The 22,210-nt window shown below is 41.6% G+C and overlaps 1 long non-coding RNA gene across 1 annotated transcript; it reads right to left on the bottom strand.

Annotated features, from left to right (window-relative positions):
- Nucleotides 1-17,638: 17,638 nt before the first annotated feature.
- Nucleotides 17,639-19,847, bottom strand: LOC144984079 (uncharacterized). The gene is made up of 4 exons (XR_013647716.1): nt 19,709-19,847; nt 19,505-19,566; nt 18,601-18,693; nt 17,639-18,111 (listed from the first exon to the last, which is right to left on the bottom strand). It is a non-coding gene; the product is annotated as an uncharacterized LOC144984079 (long non-coding RNA).
- Between the last annotated feature and the right edge of the window lie 2,363 nt (nt 19,848-22,210).

Genomic DNA, 22,210 nt, shown 5'->3' with positions numbered 1-22,210 from the left:
TAACTAACAGGATCTGAATTAATCAGCCATTCTCAAATCCATTTTTAAACCTTGGTCAAAATATTTGACATAGTTTAATTTAGCTTTTTTGTCATACTAGATAAACTTATGTCCATTTTATTTCAAGTTCTTACATACCAATGATGAATATTTTCATCATGAGGACCAGCTGTGTAAAACCTGAGCTGTACTGACGCTGCTCCATGGCGTTATGACTAAAAAGTAACACGGTTACTGAAAGCTGACATGGAATTATTTAGGAAACATGTTGTCGCCTGAAGAAAAGAGGTCTTTTGCACTAATAAGATTAAACAGTGGCAACACCCCAGCGGCTGCCTCAGTTCAGCTGCCGGCAGGTGCTTCATGCCAGCCGTGCGGCACAGAAGGTAAAAAGCCACACCGACACTAATCCTCCATTAAAAGGGCTTGGCCGCAACGTTTCAGCCGTTGTTCAAATGAGCTTCTGTGTGACAGATTTCTGTCCTGATCGAAGCTCTGTAAATGTCACTTTTTGTTCCAAGACTTCAAGGATACGGGAGAGGCAACACACCGACATGCTCCTGAGCAAACGCTTGGAGAACGTAGGTTCAAAAGCCAAGACAAAAATAGCATCAGGTAAACAAAAAAGGGCATTTTCCAGATTTATGATGCAAGAGTGAAGCTTTGTTGTTTCAGTGATGACTCAGTAATCCAACACTGACATGAAAACCGGCGTGAGTCACCGCTAGAAATTTCATTTGGAGACTGAACCCTTTTTTTCTGTTTTTTCTTAAACCTCAAACACTACCCGGTTTTTAATAAAGGTGCAACTGTCCACTCCTTAACTCCTACCAGACTAAATAGAGCGGGACTATTCCCTGGATTTTAAGGCAATGCCGACACATGCTAACTACTTTATTTCCAAGTGTCAAATGTAACATCACCCATTTTTTGCGACAAAAACCTAATGAATATAATTATTTCATAAAGACTAATGCATGAATTCACTGGGTTGTTATGATGAAAACTTGGATTATTTATGGATGCTACATTTACTTACATTTTATTCAAATGACAAATGGTTCAAACGTAAACAATGATGGTCCATATTCACCAATCTAGTGAGCACTGATTTGTTTTTTGAAGAGACTTCTGGGAAATTTCTAGAGCAGTGAATTGTGGAATTACAGATTCAGACACCCAGAAAAAACGACCAACTCCTGATAGACCTTCTAAGGTCTAAGGGCGGGATGTCCAGGGTCCGTTTAGTTTGGCAATTAGCTGTTGTTCATATTTTATGACTGATGTTTTTGAACAGCAGTGCTCTGCTATTGGGCTACATAAATCAAAGGGAACTGAATTAAATATGCAATGAGGGAATTAACCTCCACCAGACTGTAAAAGCGGAGGAGTTCTTTGTCCAACAGACCCGTTCAGCTCCACAGTGAACCGTACCGGACATGATTCTCACTGTTCTCCTCAAATTTGAACCACATATGTGACAACGTCATTCCCATCACAAGCATACAGTTCAGTACATTATCACTCACCTTATAGAGTGTTTTTTTTTTTTAAATCTATGAATATCCTATAGTTTTTGTTGTTGTCGAGTTAAACAAGATTTTTACCATGGAGCTACTGTTTTCTTTGGGATCATTAAGGCGGAGTCCACTATTCTCAGGGCAGGGTTACAAGACAAATGAAGAAAAGTTGGATTTTGGCCTTTTTAACATGTCTATCTAGACCAGAATAAGACAGGAATGCAAGGTTCTTCCCCCCATTTTCTCTGCCACCCGTTCTGCTCTTCTCTCTGCAGTTTGCTCTGGTGTTCTTTCGGCACAGCTGTAGGCCAGAGGACGTTTATCCCCCGGTTGTTGCACAAAAGCCGCCGCCGTCCTCAGCGGGCGGCATCGCTGACTGGAAGCTCGGCGTTACTGTGCCATAAGGCTGAGGAAGAAGCCCTGCGTGGAGAAGGATGTCTGAGGCGGGGTGGTGGGCAGAGCGGGCAGCCGGCTGTCTGTGTGATTTAACAGGGTGTGTAAATCAAGTGCTAGTCTTTGCTCGACCAGCCAGCCTCATTTCAATCCGTCTACAAATCACAGCGCGCAGGCAGTGCAAAGGGGCAGAGCAATAAAGGAGCCCCAAAATAATCATCCTCTGAAACTCTCTTTCTTATGCTTTCATTTATTAAGTAGATGGCCTGATATCCAACATCCATTATAGGAGACACAGAAAATATGGCAGGGTCCTTGCTGATAAAATAAGGCTTTAGCCTGGTTAGTCATCTGTGGTTTTAGTGTGTGCAGAGTCATACGCTGTCCTCCAAACCTGATGCAGACCAAAACGCTGAAAAAGTTTCCACAAATCCCGCCTTGGAATAGATTTCCATTCGTGATGGTTGAATAAAATCACAGAATTAGCTTATCTCCCGCAGTCAGAGAACCTATGTTGACATGGATTCTACGCGGTGTCATGGAGTTGGTTACTCGGTGATTCATTACCGACAGAATAATTCTTTGCTCTGCTGCTGGAGCCACAAATGTACCGCGAGAGAAAAGACAGCGACCGCAGAGGTGTGAAGGCCGTGAACTCCACCAGGCTGCAATTCAAAGATTATTCCCAGAAACAGACTGTCACAATTAATTATGACTCAGTTCTCCTTTTTTAAAAGCCTCCTGGTTGGATCTGGACTGATGACAAAGTTCAAAACCCCCAAAGCTGTTTAACATGCCAATGAATGAAACACTCAAAGACTGCAGAAAGAATGGAAACTGTAAAAAAAATACACTTTTTTGACGCAGATGAATTATGATAATTCTGAAATGAATGTGTGGTTAGCCAATGGCAAAGTCCTGACATTTAGTCAGAGTTCATCTGTATTCTTAAGGAAGCGCCTGAGGAAATAACGAAGTCAGGAAAGCATCCACTTTGGCTTTAATAGAGGGCTTCCCATTTCCATGAATGGTCAGTTATGGATTTATTCAGATGGGAGGGAGATGAGGTTATTCTGGTCCCGCAAATCATCTGCTCGGAAATCCTCTGATTACTTTCTACTCAGCTTTGATGTTACGATGCAGGTTGTGATCAGATGTTACGTCTGCGAGATGGCTGCATAACAATCAAGCAAATGGAGTTTAAATGACCCAGTGTACGGCTTTAGTGTGGAAAAAATAAAGACCATTTCTCAGCGAGTGGTCTCCATCTCTGAAAAAGGCTATCCAAATCTGAGCCCCATTTTGTGGGAATATAAAACCGTAAACGCAGCATGAGAGCTATTAACGGCTTGTTATCCAGACAAATGCAGCCTGGAATCTGTCACAACGGTAACCTCTGTGCCACTCTAGCTGCAGTTAAAAGAAGAGCAACTTGCTGAATTCATTTATGCTTCTATCTGGAACAAACCAAGACCTTTCCTTTCCAAAGAATTTGTTCATGTCCATGGAAAGTGGAGGACACGTTGGCTCATCCTCTGCCAATAACAAGGGCAGTCCAATGACTGCAGGAAAACTGCTGAGGCGCTCTTCCCGGGTGAACGCTTAATCATGTTAGCAAATCACAGATCAATCTGCACACCATGGGCATGTTTGGTTTGTGCATTACTGAGCTGCTGCACTCTCTTTTTAGCTGTAGATGCTTTTATGCAGCACAAACTCCGTCCTTAATTGGTTCTGGGGACATTTTCTGCAGCCAAACAACAGGAGGACCTTTTCGCTTGGCCATTTTTGTTTCTTATCAAGACAACGAGAGAAGAAAAGTGATAAGAATGAACTGTAGTCTTGCAGAAAATCAACCCCCCCATGTGTAAAACCAGACACCAGAACAGCTGCTTTGGCTTTCTCAGATAAATCGAGCATTTTTCATCCGAGGAGTTTTCTGCTGGATTCCCACTATCCTCTTTAATTGCATTGAAATGGTTTTTATTTAGTAAAGATGGTTATTAGCCAATGAATGAAACAGTCCTTGTGAAAACATCCCAATGTAATGACTTCAATTAAAGAGAGCCATTAAATGCAAACTCTCTGAATCCTTCAGTTGCTCGCCAATATGAAAGAAGGTGCTGATCGATGATCAAGCTGATGTTAACCCCGATTTGTGGCTCTTAATTAGACGTTAACAAGACCACAACGCAGTGTGTGCCTTGTTGTGTTGGAGAACAAGTCATGAGGTCAGATTTGATGCAACATTTGCAGGTTAAACATTCAGATGTAAACCATTCTAGTTTCTGTACATCTTTCATTTTTGACTGGCACTTGCACCTGCAGAAGTAACCTCTTTTTCTTCACACAGGGTTAGATTTTGGCTTCCTAACCTGAGTATGTGATAGGAGAGAAGCTGAAGTGTTTACTCTCGGGGTAAAAAGCAAAATGACAATAAATCACCATCTTATTTCTGTGTGCAAACATCCTTATTGTCCATAGATGAAGAAGCCACAACGATAAAAAAAAGTAAAATATTAGCTACATAAAGAAATATCTTCACAGTTTTGAAAATGTGATCTTGTTCACAACTGTTTAATTCTCAGATTTTATTTAGTTTCTATCTGATAACAACTAAAACTGAAGGTAAGGAAAGGGAAAGGCCATTTACACCAGTCAGATTTTACATTCAAAGCTGTGTCAGGTAAATGAACCGCCACTGGCCATCTTGTAATCCCGTCCACACCTGTCAGCAGCGCTAAGCTTCATCAGAAGCTCCTCACAGTGGGATCGCAGTGACCTACAAAGAGCTTAGCAAAAATACATCAAGGAGTCTGAGGGCTACCTGTGCCGATACAAGTCTCCAATCTGATGGGATCTAAATCTAAGACACCAAGACTTACGAAAGGGAAAAAAAAAATGTTTTTTGCTTATTCAAAGAGAATTTATCAAATTTTAGACTTACCATCATGTATGTACATCGTGGCACGCCATACAAAATACACGATGTACATGCAAAGAACTATCTGATTATTGCACTGTTTATATGCCATACATTCGTGATTGTTGCATTAATTATGTAATTTGTACGTGATATGTGCACCGATACACAATATAAAAGTTATAAATCGGTGGTGCATGCGTGACAAGTCCTTTAGACACGCATGGATACGTGGTCGTGAAAATACACAAATCTGCGTATGCATCCTCCCAAAATCATGCACAATTGTGTAAGATTGATGTAATAATTGTGTATAAACTATGTAAAATATGCATAAACTGTGCAAGTCTCACCTGACCAAAAATTTTGTGCAGCTCAAAATCGAATTCAGTTGAAGACTTGTTGGCTGAAACCCTACATGAGCATCAACGCACATCGACGAATGACGTACGCATGACTTAAGAATCACATCATGCATGTTTCACGAAAGACTGATATTACATGCATGGAAAACATACATAGCTGTGACACAGGCTTAATTTTGTAGTGTGACAGCATCTGACACAATCTGATGAGATCTGATAGAATAAGATGCGACCTGATGGAATCTGATAGGATCTGCACTGTAAAAACTGAGTCCTAAACACCCTTGTTTTTAGGAAAGTTTTTCAAAATAAAGTAATCTTAGGGTGTTTTGCAGAATGGGAAAGCTGTTTGTTCCGAAACCAGTCCGCTTATTTTGGTCCGGCTCGAGTCCTGAACCATACAAACCTTGGACCTTTTTTCTGCTTGAGAACAGGACAATCGTCCGTCGCTCATTTATTGCTTCATTCCTACTCTGTTTACGCCGGCTATGGTGAATGTTTTGATCCAGTTTGTTTTCAGACTGAGGAATCTCAGAGTGAACCTTTGGGTTTATTCAGCCTGAAAATGTGTTCCAGATTTTCGGTGGAAACAAACTCTGGTTCACTTTAAGCGAACCAAATGTGTCCAGTCTGAATATAGCCTTAGCTTAAGAAAAACATATTTTAGTGTGTAATTTTTCACCAAAAAGAGAGCTTCTGTACTTCTTCTAGCTTCTTGGTGGCACAGAGAGAGGAAGAGTTTTTATTTACAAGCATAAATATAATTTCATACACAGAAGACAGTATTATCCCTTTAACATGCAGAGCTGCTAATTAGTGATTTCTCACATTGAAAGATTGGAGGCAGGAACAAAAGGTCAGCAAAGGCACCAAAATGTCCTACCAGAAAGACCCCAATCAAACACTCAGCCACGCTTGCAGAACTCCCAGTTTACTCTAAATACCCAAGTCAGGCCATTTATTTTGAAATGAATTACATTATTGTGAAATATTTCAGTGCTGTGAGCAGATCTGCAAAAAATACATCTTTTCCTTTCAGTTTTTTCTTGTCTGCTGCCAAGAAGTGTTGCTTTACAGTAATTGGATATCTTTCAATCTATAATTTCATACTTTTAAAAGGAACCATTTGAAATGGACCCATTTAAATTGACTTTATAATGTATTTATTTTGAAATAGCATCTGATAATTATGTCAATACGGCAACAAAGAGGTGATTAAGCGAATGAACGAGTGAGTTGACATGAAATGGATTTTTTCCCAAGCTCCCGGTGGAGCGGGGGGGCATAATGTTCTATTAAAATGCAGATCTTCACATTAGTTGATTCAAGAATAACGCAACACCGCATCCAAACAGTTCCAGTGGAAAAAAGGAAAGCTCATTTCCCAGGAGTTCTGACATGATCCATTTATTTGCCAACACAAAAACAACAACATTAATTACAAGAGTGCAACTCTGCTTGAACAAGATGTATTCAGACACAAATTCATCAGAATGGAATAATAGAAGATTTCGATCATTGCAGTCACTCTTAAGACGGAGCGATGTGCGAGACACAGGCAGACTGTCATTACAGCCACTTTAAAAAAGGCTCCACACAATCACACAGGATTGGAAATAATTGGGCAATGTACATCTCTGCTTTGGAGCCACTTTCTCAGCAAAAAAAAGCTCTCTGCACAGACTCAATTAGTCTGCAATGTCATTCAGATATTGCTCTCTGTGGCCTCTGAGAAAAAGTGGTGGAGCATCCTGGACCGCCACATTAAAGCTCATGAACGCTGGAAAAATGTTACTTTTCCTCATGAATGGTTTATCACAGAAGAATGTAGGAAAATCTGAACACTGGATCTACAGGATATTACCAAAAGTATTTGGTAGTACCTGCTGTCCCATTCCTAACCCATACAGTTCAATATTATGTCATCCACCTTTAGCAGCGATACAGCTTCAACTCTTCTAGCAAGACTGTCCACCAGGTTGAGGAGTGTTTCTAGGAATTTTGGACCGTTCTTCCAGAAGGTCATTGGTGAGGTCAAACACTGATGCTGGTGGAGAAGGCCTGGCTCTCAGTCTCTGCTCTAATTCATCCCATATGGTGTTCAATGGGGTTCAGGTCAGGACTCTGTGTAGGTCAGTCCAGTCCATCACTCCAGACTCTGTCCTCCACGCCTTCATGGACCTTGCTTTGTGCTCTGGTGCACAGTGATGTTGGAAGAGGAAGGGGCCGCTCCAAACTGTTCCCTCAAGGTTGGGAGCATGGAATCGTCCAAAATGTTTTGGTATCCTGAAGCATTCAGAGTTCCTTTCACTGGAACTAAGGGGTCAAGTCCAAGTCCTGAAGAAAAAAGTTCCTCCTCCACCAAATTTTACGCTTTGCACAGTACAGTCCTAAATGTACTGTTGTCCTGGCAACCTCCAAACCCAGTCGCATCAGATTACCAGATTTATTCTCACTTTCCAAGTGGACAGTGACAATAAAGGCATATCCATCTAAAAGCTTCGTGATTCCAGAGAAGGTGTCTCACTCCTCTAGAGTCCAGTGGCGGCGTCCTTTCCACCGCTGCATCCGACGCTTTTCGTTCACTTGGTGATGTGTGGTTTGGATGTCGCTGCTCAGCCATGGAAACCCATTCCATGAAGCTCTGTGTGCTGGACTTAATCTGAAGGTCACATGACGTTTGGAGCTCTGTAGCAAAAGACTGCAGAAAGTCGGCGACCTCTTTGCGCTTCAGCACCTGCTTGCCCCTCTCCATCAGTTTACATGATCTACCACTTGGTGGCTGAGCTGCTGTTGTTCTCAGACTCTTCCATTTGGTTCTGATAGAGCAGACAGCGGACTGTGGAATATTAAGGGGCGAGGACATTCCTCCGTTGGATTTGTTGCACAGCTGGTGTCCTATTACAGTTCCACACTGTAACTCACTGAGCTCCTGAGAGCGGACAATTCTTTCAGAAATGTTTGTGAAAGTAGTTTGCATGCCTGAGAACTTGATTTGATACACCTGTGCTCGGGCCGAGTCATCAATACACCTGATTCTGATCATCTGGATGGGGGAGCCAATACCTTTGGTAATACAGTGTATTGTATTGATCTGAGAAGAAGCGATGAGTGAAGGATGTTAAAGTTTAATGCAGGCAGTTGGCTGAACAGGAAATCAACACATTACATTTTCAAATGAGATGAAAATGGTTTTTATTATTCATACTGAAAGTTGGTTCCCATCTTTCACATGCAGTAAAAAGCTGCGACTGTGTTGCGCTGCAGCTGAGATCTGCACACGGAGACGCAGGTCGCGTTGTTGTGACCCAGTGAGACGCAGAACACGTGTTTGTGTTGGAAGGCGTGGAATCCCTCCGAGCTCCACTCCGGCACTTTGAGACACAAAACACTTTTGAGACTCGGGGGTGAACTCTGGCTGACAAGTGACGGCATGAATAAAACATGCACTGCAAATGGAAAATTCACAGAAATGTGGGAGCCAGCATCACCTGTCTGGACTGATGCGATGTGAAAATATTATACTTCCTCGTCAATAAAGAGCTCCACCTTTTTAACCTTCTTCAATATATTGATTTTAGGAGAAGTCCATTGCAAAAACTTAATTTGTCTGAAGTTTAAATCCACTAATTAGTCCCAAAGACAGCTGAGCGTAGACTCTTTAAATGAGGAGCGCTGAAGTGAGGCTGCGGCTGACTGAAGGTAAATGAGGCCGTTCTCACCCTGCTGACATCGCCGGATGTTCGCCATGTCGCACAGCTTTGTACACGACTCCCTCTCAGCCAGCTCTGACAGAGACGGATGTCCCCACATTAAGCCCCCTGCACCACTTTACATTTGACCATAACCTTGCTTTGTTTTACCCCATTGTGACAGATGCACCCTCACGTCGCCGTAAGTCTTTACAACTCGGGACAGGTAGGATGGTTGCGTCGCCTGCTCTCATATTCATTGGCTGTAAATATTTTAGGAGTCAGACCAAAACAAACAACGGTCAATTCAGCAGGACGGAGTCACACATTTCTCACTGCTTCCTGTGTAATTTCAGTGACGCTGAACTTTACAAAGGAAAGGAAACTTTATTCTATGCAGCAAACAGATTTTTTTTTGGTGTGTGCTTCACGTAAACATGGAGCCATGCAGTGTTTGGCTTTCGCGCAGTGCCTAATAACGACATTTGTCATAAAAACAATTTTTAAAGTAGTGCGGCGGACGAGATCGGAATTAAATCAGCTTTAAATATGTGTAATCAGAAATCTGACATACACCTCATCTGCGATAAAACCGTTTATTATCTTAAAAACTATCAAGTGGGGTGAAAGTCTAATCTGTTTTCGGCTTAAAGAAATTAATTACCTTGCAGTTTCCCCACAGAAATGTTTGTGTTGTTGTGTCTCTGCCGTCTCTGAATGATGGTCCTGATGAGAGCTGCTGACAGACACAGTTTGCATCAAATACTCAGAGCATCAGGCAGTTTCACCACAACAAACTCAAGCTGCGTAAAAATGATCTCACTCTCGCTGCGACGATTTTTATTTCTAGTCACGAAAGCTGTCGCTTTGCGTCTTCAGATAAGAATATATTTTCCCTGCAATAACTTCAAATGGATTTGCTTTAAGGGTACTTTAAAATTTAAATGATTTACACCTCAAACAGATAAGGGAAGTAATGTCAGGCTGCAGCATCTGGATCTGTCTGTCTGTTAGTTTTATCTGTAGAGCGACATGGTGACTTCCAGAATGAAGCATGTTTAAAACTTTAATTAACTGGAGCCGTGCTACTTCACCTATTAACCACTAGGGGCTTGTTATGGAATCAGAGCAGCTGCTGCTGTGTGCTGAAGGTCCTTGGTACCCATGCATTTGGAAAAAGTCTCAGTAAAACTTTAGTCACATGCAAATATACAGGTTCTGCGGGTTTTTGGATCGTTGGAGGGTCATAGAGGGTCATAGAGAGGAGTGGCTGCATCTTTAGGGGGAGCTCAGGTAAATCTGCAGTTCCCTTAAGGCTCGTACGGCCACCTCAGAGGACATCGTGAAAATGGAACGTACCATTGTTGTGCGTGTGGTCATTGTATTGTGAAGCATTTGTAAGGCTAATGGAAATTACACACACTTTTGACGTGTGGGTGATGCTGTCAGTGTCTTTACACAAATATACACCTTGGCTATCAGAAGGTGCATAAACCCTTATTGTAAAAGTAAAACCTATCCAACACTAAAGACCTTCGGCTCATCTGTTTGCTCAGTTGTTGGACGGGACAAGTTGAGAAAAAAGAAAAACCAACAGAATGTTCCAACACCAGCGACATTGTGAGGACTCCCTAAACACCTGAAACACAATTAACCAAAAGAAAAAGCTGCACCCAATCAGGAGTCTGCAATAGCCAACACCAAAACACCCAAGACCACGACACATTACGGATACGCCGGCGAACGCTCCACGGCCTTGATTCAAACTCAAATTCAAATTAATTTTATTTCTATAGCACCTTTCATTAAAAGAAAACAGCTCAAGGTGCTGTACAGAAAAACCAACAAGGATGCAAAAAAGAAATAACTAAGCCCTTCATAATAAAATACACAAAAACAGACACAAGTAAAAGAGAAATGAAGAGAGAATCAGGAAGGCGCCGTCTGCTCTGTCCTGCTGTTGGCCTGGGTGTCAGCATAGACACAAACCCCCCAGCCAAGGGGGGGGGACACTCATAAACTGTCTCAAATGTAAAAGTAAAAACAGCTAAAATATAAAAAATTAAAATAAGTTAATGCATAAAAATTCTAAAACACCTGAAATATAAATAAGAATAAGTTAAGAGGTTAAGACAAAAACAAATAAAAAAATAATAAAAAACACATATTAAACAAATAAAAATGTGGTAAAATATCATCAAATATAACAGGAAAATGTTAGCTCCCCCATAGTAGATCTAATTAAAAGCTGAGTTAAATAGATGGGTCTTAAATTTCTTTTTAAAAACCTCAACAGTGGATGAGGCCCTCACATCCTCAGGCAGGCTGTTCCACAGACGAGGCCCGTGGTTTCTAAATGAGGCCTCGCCGCATTACAGTAATCTAATCTTGATGTAATAAAAGCATGAATTAAGATTTCAGCACTGGCTCTAGAGAGAAAGGGTCTCACTCGGGCGATATTCCTCAGATGGTAAAATGCAGTTTTAGTTACTTGCTTCACATGTTGGTCAAAGCTCAGATCTGCATCTAGAATCACACCGAGGTTCAGACTTCACCAAGACTTCAGTTTTGTCTTGATTGAGCAGCAAAAAGTTCTCTCCCATCCATATTTTAATATCTAAAATAGAATGTAAAAAGCTATTCACGGGTCCAATGTCATTAGGAGACACAGCTACATACAGTTGAGTGTCATCAGCATAGCTATGAAAGTTAATGCCGTGTCTCCTGATGATGTCTCCTGCAGGCAGACAGACCCATCAGAGGGGCTGAAATCAAGAAGTTAAGGGTCAAAGACAGAGAAATGTAGGTTTATTGTGAACCGATGAGACATTCAGACATTTCAAGAGTGAAAAAACGAAAATACGGACAGAGGCAGACGTTCACACTGAAACTGGCTTAACTATCATTTGTTTTACAAATACGCAGTTTTGAGCATCAGTCAAGTTCAGAGTCTGTCATAAACGGAAGTTTCATAAAAACAAAATCAGTGATGCTTCCAGCCTGATGGTTTAAATCATATTCATCTCAATGAAACGTATGAGGGGCCGTATAAGACATTATTTATTCTGAACCATTCACATTCATACATTCTTGCTCTCACAGTCATATATACTCTCTTTCGCATACATATATTCTCTTACGCATCCATATATTCTCTCTCTCACATTCATACATTCTTGCTCTCACAGTCATATATACTCTCTTTCGCATACATATATTCTCTTACGCATCCATATATTCTCTCTCTCACATTCATACATTCTTGCTCTCACAGTCATATATACTCTCTTTCGCATACATATATTCTCACTTGCACATCCATATATTCTCTCTCTCGCATGCATATATATTCTCTTACGCATTCATATATTCTCACTTGCACATCCATATATTCTCTCTCTCGCATGCATATATATTACTTTACACATACATACATTCTCACTCTCATTGTCACTCTTAAAAAAGAATGTATGTATGTGAAAGACAAGTATATATGAACGTGTGAATCGAGCAGTTCCAGCATATAATTCAGAATAGAAAATTTATGTCCCTCTCAACGTTATCCTCAACCTATGGAATTAATATAAACAAATTTCTAGAATATCAGCAGCTTAAATCAGCTATAAGCACTAAATACTGCCTGACCCAAATAGACCTAGACCCTCCCCTTACAGTAACACATTTCATGGACCTTAAAAATCCCAAACTCACCTCCAAAATTTATAAGATGTTATCAGACATAGATGAAACCATTTACTTACCCATGACAAAATGGGAGTCTGAGCTATCATTGAATTCTAGTGATCAATTTTGGCTACAGATCTGTTTGAATGCCTTTAATATGACCAAAAGCCCTAATCTGCAACTTATTCAATACAAGATTCTCCACAGAACTCACTACACCGGACAGAGGTTATTTAAAATGGGTCTCAATCAGTCTGCTACATGCACACAGTGCATAGGTAACAACATAGACGACTATTTGCATGCCCTGTGGGTCTGTCCACCTGTCCAATCATTCTGGCGTAAGGTTTGTGAGGATTTATCAATCTGGTTTAATCATAAGATTCCTGCTTGCCCCAAATTCTGCTTATTAGGTGACCTGAATAACATCAACATGGAATCTAACAAGGCTTATATGGTTCTCACCGCTGTATGTATAGCAAAGAAAACTATCCTCCTAAACTGGAAATCTAAAAATAATCTTAGCATCAACCACTACAGAAACCTCATGTCAGAGCATATTAGTTCAGAGATAATGTCCTCCACAAAAAACCTGTCGGCTTCAGACTCTCCCTGGCTCCAGCTGGTTAGTCACATCACCTAGTGGGGGTGGGATGGTGATAGGTTGAGCCGGGTCCTGGCTGGTTGGGTGGGCCGGGGTGGGTTTGGGGGGGTGGGCTCTGCCGGGCCTGTCGTTCTCCCGGTTCGGGGCTCTGGTTGCCTGGGTGGGGTGGTGGTGGGGGCGCACACTCTGCCGGCAACTTGGCAGGGGTTCCTGGGCGGGTGCCTGCTGGGCGCAGGGTAGGCAGTGCGGCTGACCGGGAACGGCGGCCGGGTGCCGTGCTGGGTGGCTGGTCGCCGTGGCGGGGGCTGGGGGGGGGGCTTGGGGCTCTGGGGCCTGGGGTCGTCTGCCCGTGGCCGGTGTTTCGCCCGTGGCCGGTAGTTGGCGCGTGGCCTGGCCCCCCGGGGGTCGGCGCCGCAGTCACAGCAGGGGTTAATGGGTTCACTTGGGTGGGTTTATTTCATTATTATTATTATTATTATTATTATTATTATTATTATTATTATATTAATTATTTTATTATTACTATTATTATTATTATTAGTATTATTATTATTATTATTATTATTACTTATTTATTTTGGGGGGGGGGGGGGGGGGCTGGGGGGGCAGTGTGCTAGTCCTTAGGGGGGCCAGGGTATGAATGGTGGGGCTGGACCCCCTGCCCCCCCGTTCTGGCACCGGGACCCTTCCTTGCTGGCTGTCTCTCGGCGCCGCGAGGCTCTGGCCTCCGACTGCGGCTGGCTTGGCGTTTCTGGCTGCCCGGCCGCTCTGGGAGGGGGGGCGCCTACCGCGGCCGGCTGGGGGGCCGGTCGCTCGGGGGAGCCTTCTCCCCCGGTTGTGCCCATCCGCCCGCTCCTCCCCGCTCTCACCCAAACAAATATTGCACACAGGCACATAGGGCCCCGGGATCTGGATGGGAGGGGTATGCTGGCGGGGCTCACTGGGGATGCCCCTCTCTGGGTTCTCGTTGGCACCCGCCCTCCTCCCCGCTTTTTACTTGCATATTAGACACTGATTCATCTAGGGCCTTGTGGAGAGGGTCTGGTGGAGGGGGGCACGGTGAAACATCCGTGCTCACCTTTCGCTGGCCCCCCCACAATTTTAACTTCCTCTGTAGACACACACACTGCATGCTAGCAGCACACACACAGCAAATACACACCACTCACAGAGGGACTCCGGAGTGGGGGGCTTTGCGGCTTGGCAGCGGTGGATCCCCCCACACTGGTGACCTCCTATTTTACCTGCAGCACACACACAGCACTCCCACACCTCCATACATGGGTGGGGTCGGGGGGGGGCGGCCGGTCTTCACCCGCCTGGTCCTCTCAGGGCGGCCGGGCTTATGGGTGTCCTGTCGGCTGCGGGAGGGGTCGGGCATGCGGCGCTGGGGGTCGGCCGGCTGGGGGGGGGGTTGCTGCTTGGCGGCGGGGGTAGGGAGGGTAACCAGATGATTGTGAGTATGTGTGTGTGAGTGCATGGGTAGGACCGACCTGGGGGCTGGCTCGCTGGGACCCTCTGGGGCTTTCCCTCCCCATCACAGAGAGGGGAGGGCACTGAGAGGGTTGGGGAGGGGGGGTCAGATATTATGGCGGGGGGGGGGTGGTAGTGCGTAGGGTTTTAGGGGGGTGGCTGTGGCTGTGTGGCGATCCCTGGGTTGCTAAGGTCGCGGGCCTGGGCTGGCTTGCGGGGACGGGGCGCCGGTCGGGTGGTGGCCGGCTCTTGGGTTCCGGGGGCCCTGGCTTCGTCCCTGGCCTTTGTCTCGGTGTCCGGCGCCCGGTGGCCCCCATGGCTGCCGCCTGGTACGGCTAAGCGCTCCTGTCTTGTGGCCTGGGGGCCGGACACTGGGTTCGCTTGTGCCTCTGGGCATTGGGGGGGCCCCTGTAGGGGGGCCCTCTCTGTGCCTGGCTGGTGGGGTGGGCGGTCCCCTCCTCCTCCCCTCCCGGGCTGCCTGGGTCCGGATGCTGGGGGGGCTTCTGGCCTGGGGGGCTCTCCTCCCCTCTCCTGGTCTGGCTGGTCTGGCTGGGTAGGATCTGGCTCCCTTTATGAACACACGGTTCACGTCGGCAGCATGCATGTATCTCCACCCCCACGTGCACGTGCACACTCCACACTGCTCCCTGTCTGCTTCATCCCTCCTCCTTACCTACAGTGTATTGATGGACAGTTTTTTTTTCTCGCTCATATTAGTGTCAGATTTTCACCTTTGATGTAACATTCGTCTTTCCAGCAGATCTGGTATAATTGTTACAGCTTAAATTAATAACTTAGTCAAATCAGTGCTTGTATCCCCCACCTTTTCACCTTTCTTCCTTTTATTCTCTTCCACCCTCCCCTCACATTCTTCCCCTCTCCCTCCCCACACACACTAAATGTAACAAATAAATAAAAAATAATACGACAAAAAGGGGTTTATACAAATCTACACTCTAGTTTCTTGAAGCTATATAACCTCTTTTTGTAATAGTAAAACCTGTCCAACACAAAAAGCCTTCAGCTCTAATCTGTTTGCTCAGCTGTTGGACAGAACAAGTTAAAAAAAAAAAAAAAAAAAAAATATATATATATATATATATATATATGAACGTGTGAGGAAGAGTTTATATGTGTGTGTGAGAGAGGAGTATGCATGAAACGGAAGTTACTTTGCATGAAAAGGAAGGCACTTTGAATGAAAAGGAAGGCACTTTGAATGAAACGGAAGGCAGATGATTTCTCGTGCTCTGATTGGACGAGAGGCCGCCACCTCCCATTTTGAACAGACGCTAACACGAACCAATAAGAAGGCCATCGGAACCTTAAGAAATATTTTATCTTCACCTCAAGTGGTCACAAATCTGTCTGCATCTCTAGAGACACAAAGGATTGTCTCAAATACCAATAATGGTAATAGAACTGCCACCTAAACAGAAAATCCGTATCCACCTTATTCCTAGCCCCCATGAGCCTTTGCGTGAATTATGGGCGACACTTCCTGTAGACGCTGGAACACGCATTTACATTAAAACAAATTCCTCTTGTTTTCGATCCATAACTACATATAAATGTGGGAAAACCAGCTGTCATTTCTTAAAAAAGGCAACGGTGAGGTGGAGATGAAATATTTGTTAAGGTTCCGATGGCTGCAGGACCCCCGTGGCTACTTCTTGCCGGTTCGTTTTTTTTTAAAAATAAACTTTATTAACAATATCTTGCACATACAAAATACCAAACACAAAACTCCACTGTGTGCAAAATACAATCTTCACGTTCGCCATGAGAATGAACAAAAAAACATAATGATAACCATGTAAAACAGGTTATGCAAAAAGAAAACAAAAATAATAAGGCAAAGGAATCTGTTAAAGTTTCAGGAGAGACCATGTTTCAACTGTTCTGACAGCTTTTTTGTTAGTGGAAGATTTAATACTGTTCACATACAAAACCATTTCTTTCTGGAAAACATAAAACACGGTTTTTTTGTTGGCATATTTACACTTGTGTATAAAGTATTTAGCCATAATTATAAGTAAATTAACTACATATATTTTTTCTGCATTAAGTCTTTCTTGTGTAAAATATCCAAAAATAATATGCTCGTAAAATAATCTATAATCTTCACATAGATGAGTTCTTATAAAATGTATCACATCTTTCCAAAATAGTTGAGTGAAAGAGCAAAACCAAAAAAGATGAGGCCCAGTTTCTGGTGAGGAATGACAGAATGAACAGTTTATGTCCAGATCTTTTTTAAACTTAGTAAAGAAATGTTTCACTGGATAAAATTTGTGAAGAATTTTGAAAGAAATTTCTCTGATTTTATTGGTGATGAAATACTTTTGTGGCAGGGTCCAAACCTTTTCCCACTGAATTCTACATCCAAAGCTGTTCCAGTATGAGATAACATACGGTTTTGTGGCAATCTCATTTTGAAACAGAGAACAGATACTTTGATTATTCCTGCTAGCTGAAAAACATACCTTTCCACAACACAAGTCTGTTAATTTGGGATTTCTTGCTTGTTCATGTTAGCGTCTGCACTGTAATCCCTAGCGAGTTGACTGAATTTAAAAATTATTTTGTAACAGATTACACAACAGTTAAGTTATATTATTAAAACTTTTAAGTTAACATTTATTAAAATTCATATTGTCAGTTGGCTTACATTTGTATTATTTCATATAAAAAATATTAAGATTCCTCAACTTATAAAAGAGAGATTATTTACTTAAAGTTTTTAATATTTTCCAACTAAAAAACGCTTTAACTAACTATATTTTTATATTACTCAACTCATAAAATATGTAAAATTCACTCAAATGCTTTATAAATTCTTTAACTCATTAAATGTGTAGCATTGAAAATATTTAAAATTCTTCAGCTTAAAATGTATTCTAAACAGAGATATTGATACTGCCCCACTACATTTTAAAGGCTAACATTGATAAAAACCAACAAACGTGGAGGCCACACAATAGTGATTGCTTAATACACTTTTTTTAATTGCTCTTTAAAAAAAAGCACAAATATCAAGAGGATGAAGAAACAATAAGTGCAATAAAACTGCATTATAAGAGTGCCACACAACATATTGACAAAAAGAGTTGGTTTTGTATTTTACGGCAGAAAAAGCAAATGATCACAACAAAACACATTAGTTACATAACACTTAAACCAACAAATAGTCCATTCTGGAAGACTCACTCAACGAAACATTCTTCAGCGTCAATAAATGTCCTTTCAGTGGTTTGCTGTCCTCAAGGCAGCATTCTGAATAAATATGAAGGCAAGTTCAAGTTTTTTGGGGTGCTGTAGGTCCAGAGCATAGATGTCCCCGAAGAGTTAGAAGAGATTAGTCAGCCAGATCTGTGGGACCACTGACGGCAGCATCCGGAGCGTCACCACGACAACTGAGAAGATACCCACAGCAGTGTCTGTGAGGTCTGGTATTCTGGAAAATACAAAACAAAAAACACAGATGAGTTCAGACCCTCAAAGATATTCATCACACTAATGTCCAAAACTGACATTCCTGCCATCTGTCAATAGGAATCTTTTCATGCTAACATTCTGTTAGCTTTTAATCAACTGGCTATGATGTTTTAAGGACCAACTCCAATTAAAATTGTGTTTTTAAAAAGTTCTTTAGCATTTTTCTGAAGGAGGACATTTATAAAATAATTTAAGACTAAAGCTTCATTTTTCTTTATTCAAATAATGATGGATCAGGAGCAGAAAAGGTAAACGAAACTCCACTCCTTCCAATCAGGAGTCCCTGATGTTCGCCTTTCATCTTCCGTCTCAGTTTTAAAACCATTTAAAAATATCACTCAGTTTACAAACTACAAACAATTGCCCTATTTATTATGTCACTCAATAAAATCTCAATCAATATTAAAGGATTAGTGAAAACCATTGACAGGGAGTCGTGTGCACTTACTGTACAGGTCTTGAAGAAGTTGGAGGCATCTTCATGCAGATAAACAGGAAGTGCAAGGACAAGTGCCCGTCTCATGTTCACGTCACGCTGGTCCTAAAAGAATAAAAAGAAATATCCATTACCTTTGAAGCAAATGCAGAGCAAACACTTCCAATATTTACTTAAGGAACTTTAAGAAATAATAAAATGATACCTTTTCTAGATGTCTATTTCTAGTAAGAGGACAATACAGTGTTTATGTCATGATCCACTTCAGGTCAAAGACCCAAAGTCATTTGAAGGCAAGTTACACCGTGGCTTCTTACAGCTGTTTACAAATGATTTGTTATCCGTTTTTGAATTATGCACATTAGAAATTCACCTGGAGGTCATAAATCCTAACCAAGCTGGCCAGTTCCTGTCTGTTTTGGTGGACTTAGTCTCAGAAAAGGGCAGCTTTAAGTTACACAAACATGTAAAAACTGCACAATTTCCTCTGACTGCATCTACTCTACATAAATCCATTTCAGATCTTGACAGATGAGTTTTCATGGTTTCAAATGATGGAATGGTGCTAATGCAACATCATTTTATTATTGTAATATACTGTCATAAAGACATGACAATATTCCAAAGTGTCTCCACATACATGGCAGTGGAAACACTTTGGAATATTTGCTATGTAGTACTGCAGTATTATATGTAGTACTGCATAGTGCCAAAGTAACAGAACACAACTTGCACCTCCATTCCATTGTGCCACCTTCAGCCTGCAATCTAAATATGTTTAGTTAAATTGTAAATAATTTCAGCTCTATTTAGACCTTTGGCTAGTTAAAATGTGCATAAATGTTTCCATGCTGCCGTATAAATCTAATAATGGTAATAGTTCAGGATGAATGTATTAAATAAGTATAAAACTCACCCACTGACACCTCTTTTCTGGTGAAATGGTGACTTTCTGGTGAACTTTCTGAAGTTCAGTATCTGAAAAAGTCCAAAAGAGATTTTTCAATGTTAAAAAATGTTTCAATTATATTCTGATCAAAAAACATTTATTGCACTACACAACCTATTGCATTTTTTGTTTTTTTTAAATAGCTCTAGACAAATAACTGAGACAAGTTACCTCGCTGGCCTTGGCGTCTACCTGGAGGTGAAACACTGAACACTCTGTAGTTCGGTACCTGAACACAACACGAGCACGTTGATTAATTTATTTTTACAAAAACCTTTTCTATAACGGAGATCAGTGATTTATAAAAGCTTAAAGCTGCATTCAAAACCCAATGCTTCCATGTAGCAACCAGGCTTAAAACTGTTGGCGGTAGCTCCTCCCACACAACCGTTAGAGGCTTTCAGTGACATTTTTGGACAAATGTCCAGCAGCAAACTTTAGCCACAGACAGAGGCCTCCAACGCGAATTTCACACGCGGATCATGTTTAGTGTGATTGCAGCATAACAGATCATTTCTACCTCTGAAAAAAAAAAACCTCATCACTGTCGTAACTTACGGGCAGAAATGCATTTTGGGTTTGGCTCGCCATACGTCTGCTAATATGACAAACTAATCATGTATGCATTGCCACATTAAGCTCTAAAACAATCGTAACACACATATGTTTAAACAACAGTAAATCACATTTACGGTAGTATAAGAGCATTTTTAAAGCATTCATTCATAAACCATGAACGATACTTACCAAATTCAATCAGGGCTGAAGACAAGACGGCACCATCAGCGATGAGGCGGATGAATAAAAAAACCCGAGGTTGGGGCGTCTTGAAGCGGGACGAAATCGCAACGCTTTGCAGAATAATAAAATGCTCGACTTTCAATTTCAAACGTCGCATACTCGCATTCGGCAAATCCAACATGGCCACCTGAGCTAACGTAGAGAAAACGAAAGACCCTCCCACCAGTACGTGATGACGTCATAACGCTACTTCACGGATCTTAAAATTTTTGAGTGCCAGATACAAATAAGCTTTAAAATATTTAGCACTGTTAAGTTAAATTTGAAAAAATCTTGATAAAGCTTAATACTTTATAGTTGAATCAACTACAAAATGACATTTAAGTTGTGTAACCTTAATAGTTATGAGTCAGTACAAGTGATAGGGTTTAGAGTGTGTTCAAAATGGGAGGTGGCGGCCTCTCGTCCAATCAGAGCACGAGAAATCATCTGCCTTCCGTTTCATTCAAAGTGCCTTCCTTTTCATTCAAAGTGCCTTCCTTTTCATGCAAAGTAACTTCCGTTTCATGCATACTCCTCTCTCACACACACATATAAACTCTTCCTCACACGTTCATATATACTTGTCTTTCACATACATACATTCTTTTTTAAGAGTGACAATGAGAGTGAGAATGTATGTATGTGTAAAGTAATATATATGCATGCGAGAGAGAGAATATATGGATGTGCAAGTGAGAATATATGAATGCGTAAGAGAATATATATGCATGCGAGAGAGAGAATATATGGATGTGCAAGTGAGAATATATGTATGCGAAAGAGAGTATATATGACTGTGAGAGCAAGAATGTATGAATGTGAGAGAGAGAATATATGGATGCGTAAGAGAATATATGTATGCGAAAGAGAGTATATATGACTGTGAGAGCAAGAATGTATGAATGTGAATGGTTCAGAATAAATAATGTCTTATACGGCCCCTCATAGAAACGTGTTTTGTTTCCTCTTCCTTTGAAAGTAGGTGGATTTTTTATTTTTACATGAAAACACAGTCAAGGCTGTTTGCTCTTCAGTTTAACACCAACTTTGTCTGCATTCCATTGATTTACAGGACTGGTTGTGCAGTGAGGTTATCAGAAAATGTTCTGCTCTTTGTGTGAGCCAAACTCTGGAGCGGCCACAGCCTTTTTTATTTCAGGCTGCAGTAAATAAATGGACTGACACCAAAATTGCAATCTGCTTTTTTCACCCCCGCTATCATCAAAAACAATTTATATGCAAGTGGCTCTGGGAGAATTTCTCGCTCATGATGAATGCTTTCACTTATAACGAAGGTCAGAGCGTCAGGATTCTCGCTTGTCATGCATTTGTGTCGATGTAAAGACGTTTTTAGGCTTTTTTGTTTTTTTTAAACCTCACCATGAAACCTGAGAAAAAATGTTTCCCTAAAAGGGTTTTTGTCTCTGGGTTGTAAACATTTCATTCTGTTTTATTTTTCCCTAAAAAGATTTGGTGAAAAACAAATTTTCATAGGCAGGAATGCAAGCAGTAAAAATGTTGGAGGATATTTCAGTTTCAGCATAGAGGTATTTGTTTAAATTCATGCTGGCTTTCTGCTCCATGTTCCGGCTCTCGTCATGTCCGCACCTTCATATCCGTCTGCTCAGCTGCTGCTCGTTGCTTTGATAAGTGAACAGCTCCAGTCTTTCAGTTGCTGGAATTTTTGTCACGACGCTTTTTTACTTTCTCTTATTAGTGCAGACCATATTCTGTCAACTGTCCGTGCACCTCAGGGCGGAAAGGAAGAATTATACAGTATATACATAAATATCACACTTTAAATAATTAGTGACAAAACAACAAAGTAGAAAACAATGAAATACGCACATGTTTTTATTTTTTATTTTATTTGAAATGGTTTATTTCAAG

This window comes from Oryzias latipes, chromosome 15 (genome assembly GCF_053564925.1).
Source record: "Oryzias latipes strain Hd-rR chromosome 15, Olatipes_Hd-rR_3.1".
Classification (NCBI taxonomy): domain Eukaryota; kingdom Metazoa; phylum Chordata; class Actinopteri; order Beloniformes; family Adrianichthyidae; genus Oryzias; species Oryzias latipes.
The sequence above is the reverse complement of the archived record's forward strand: the minus strand, read 5'-3'. Positions and strand labels throughout refer to the sequence as shown.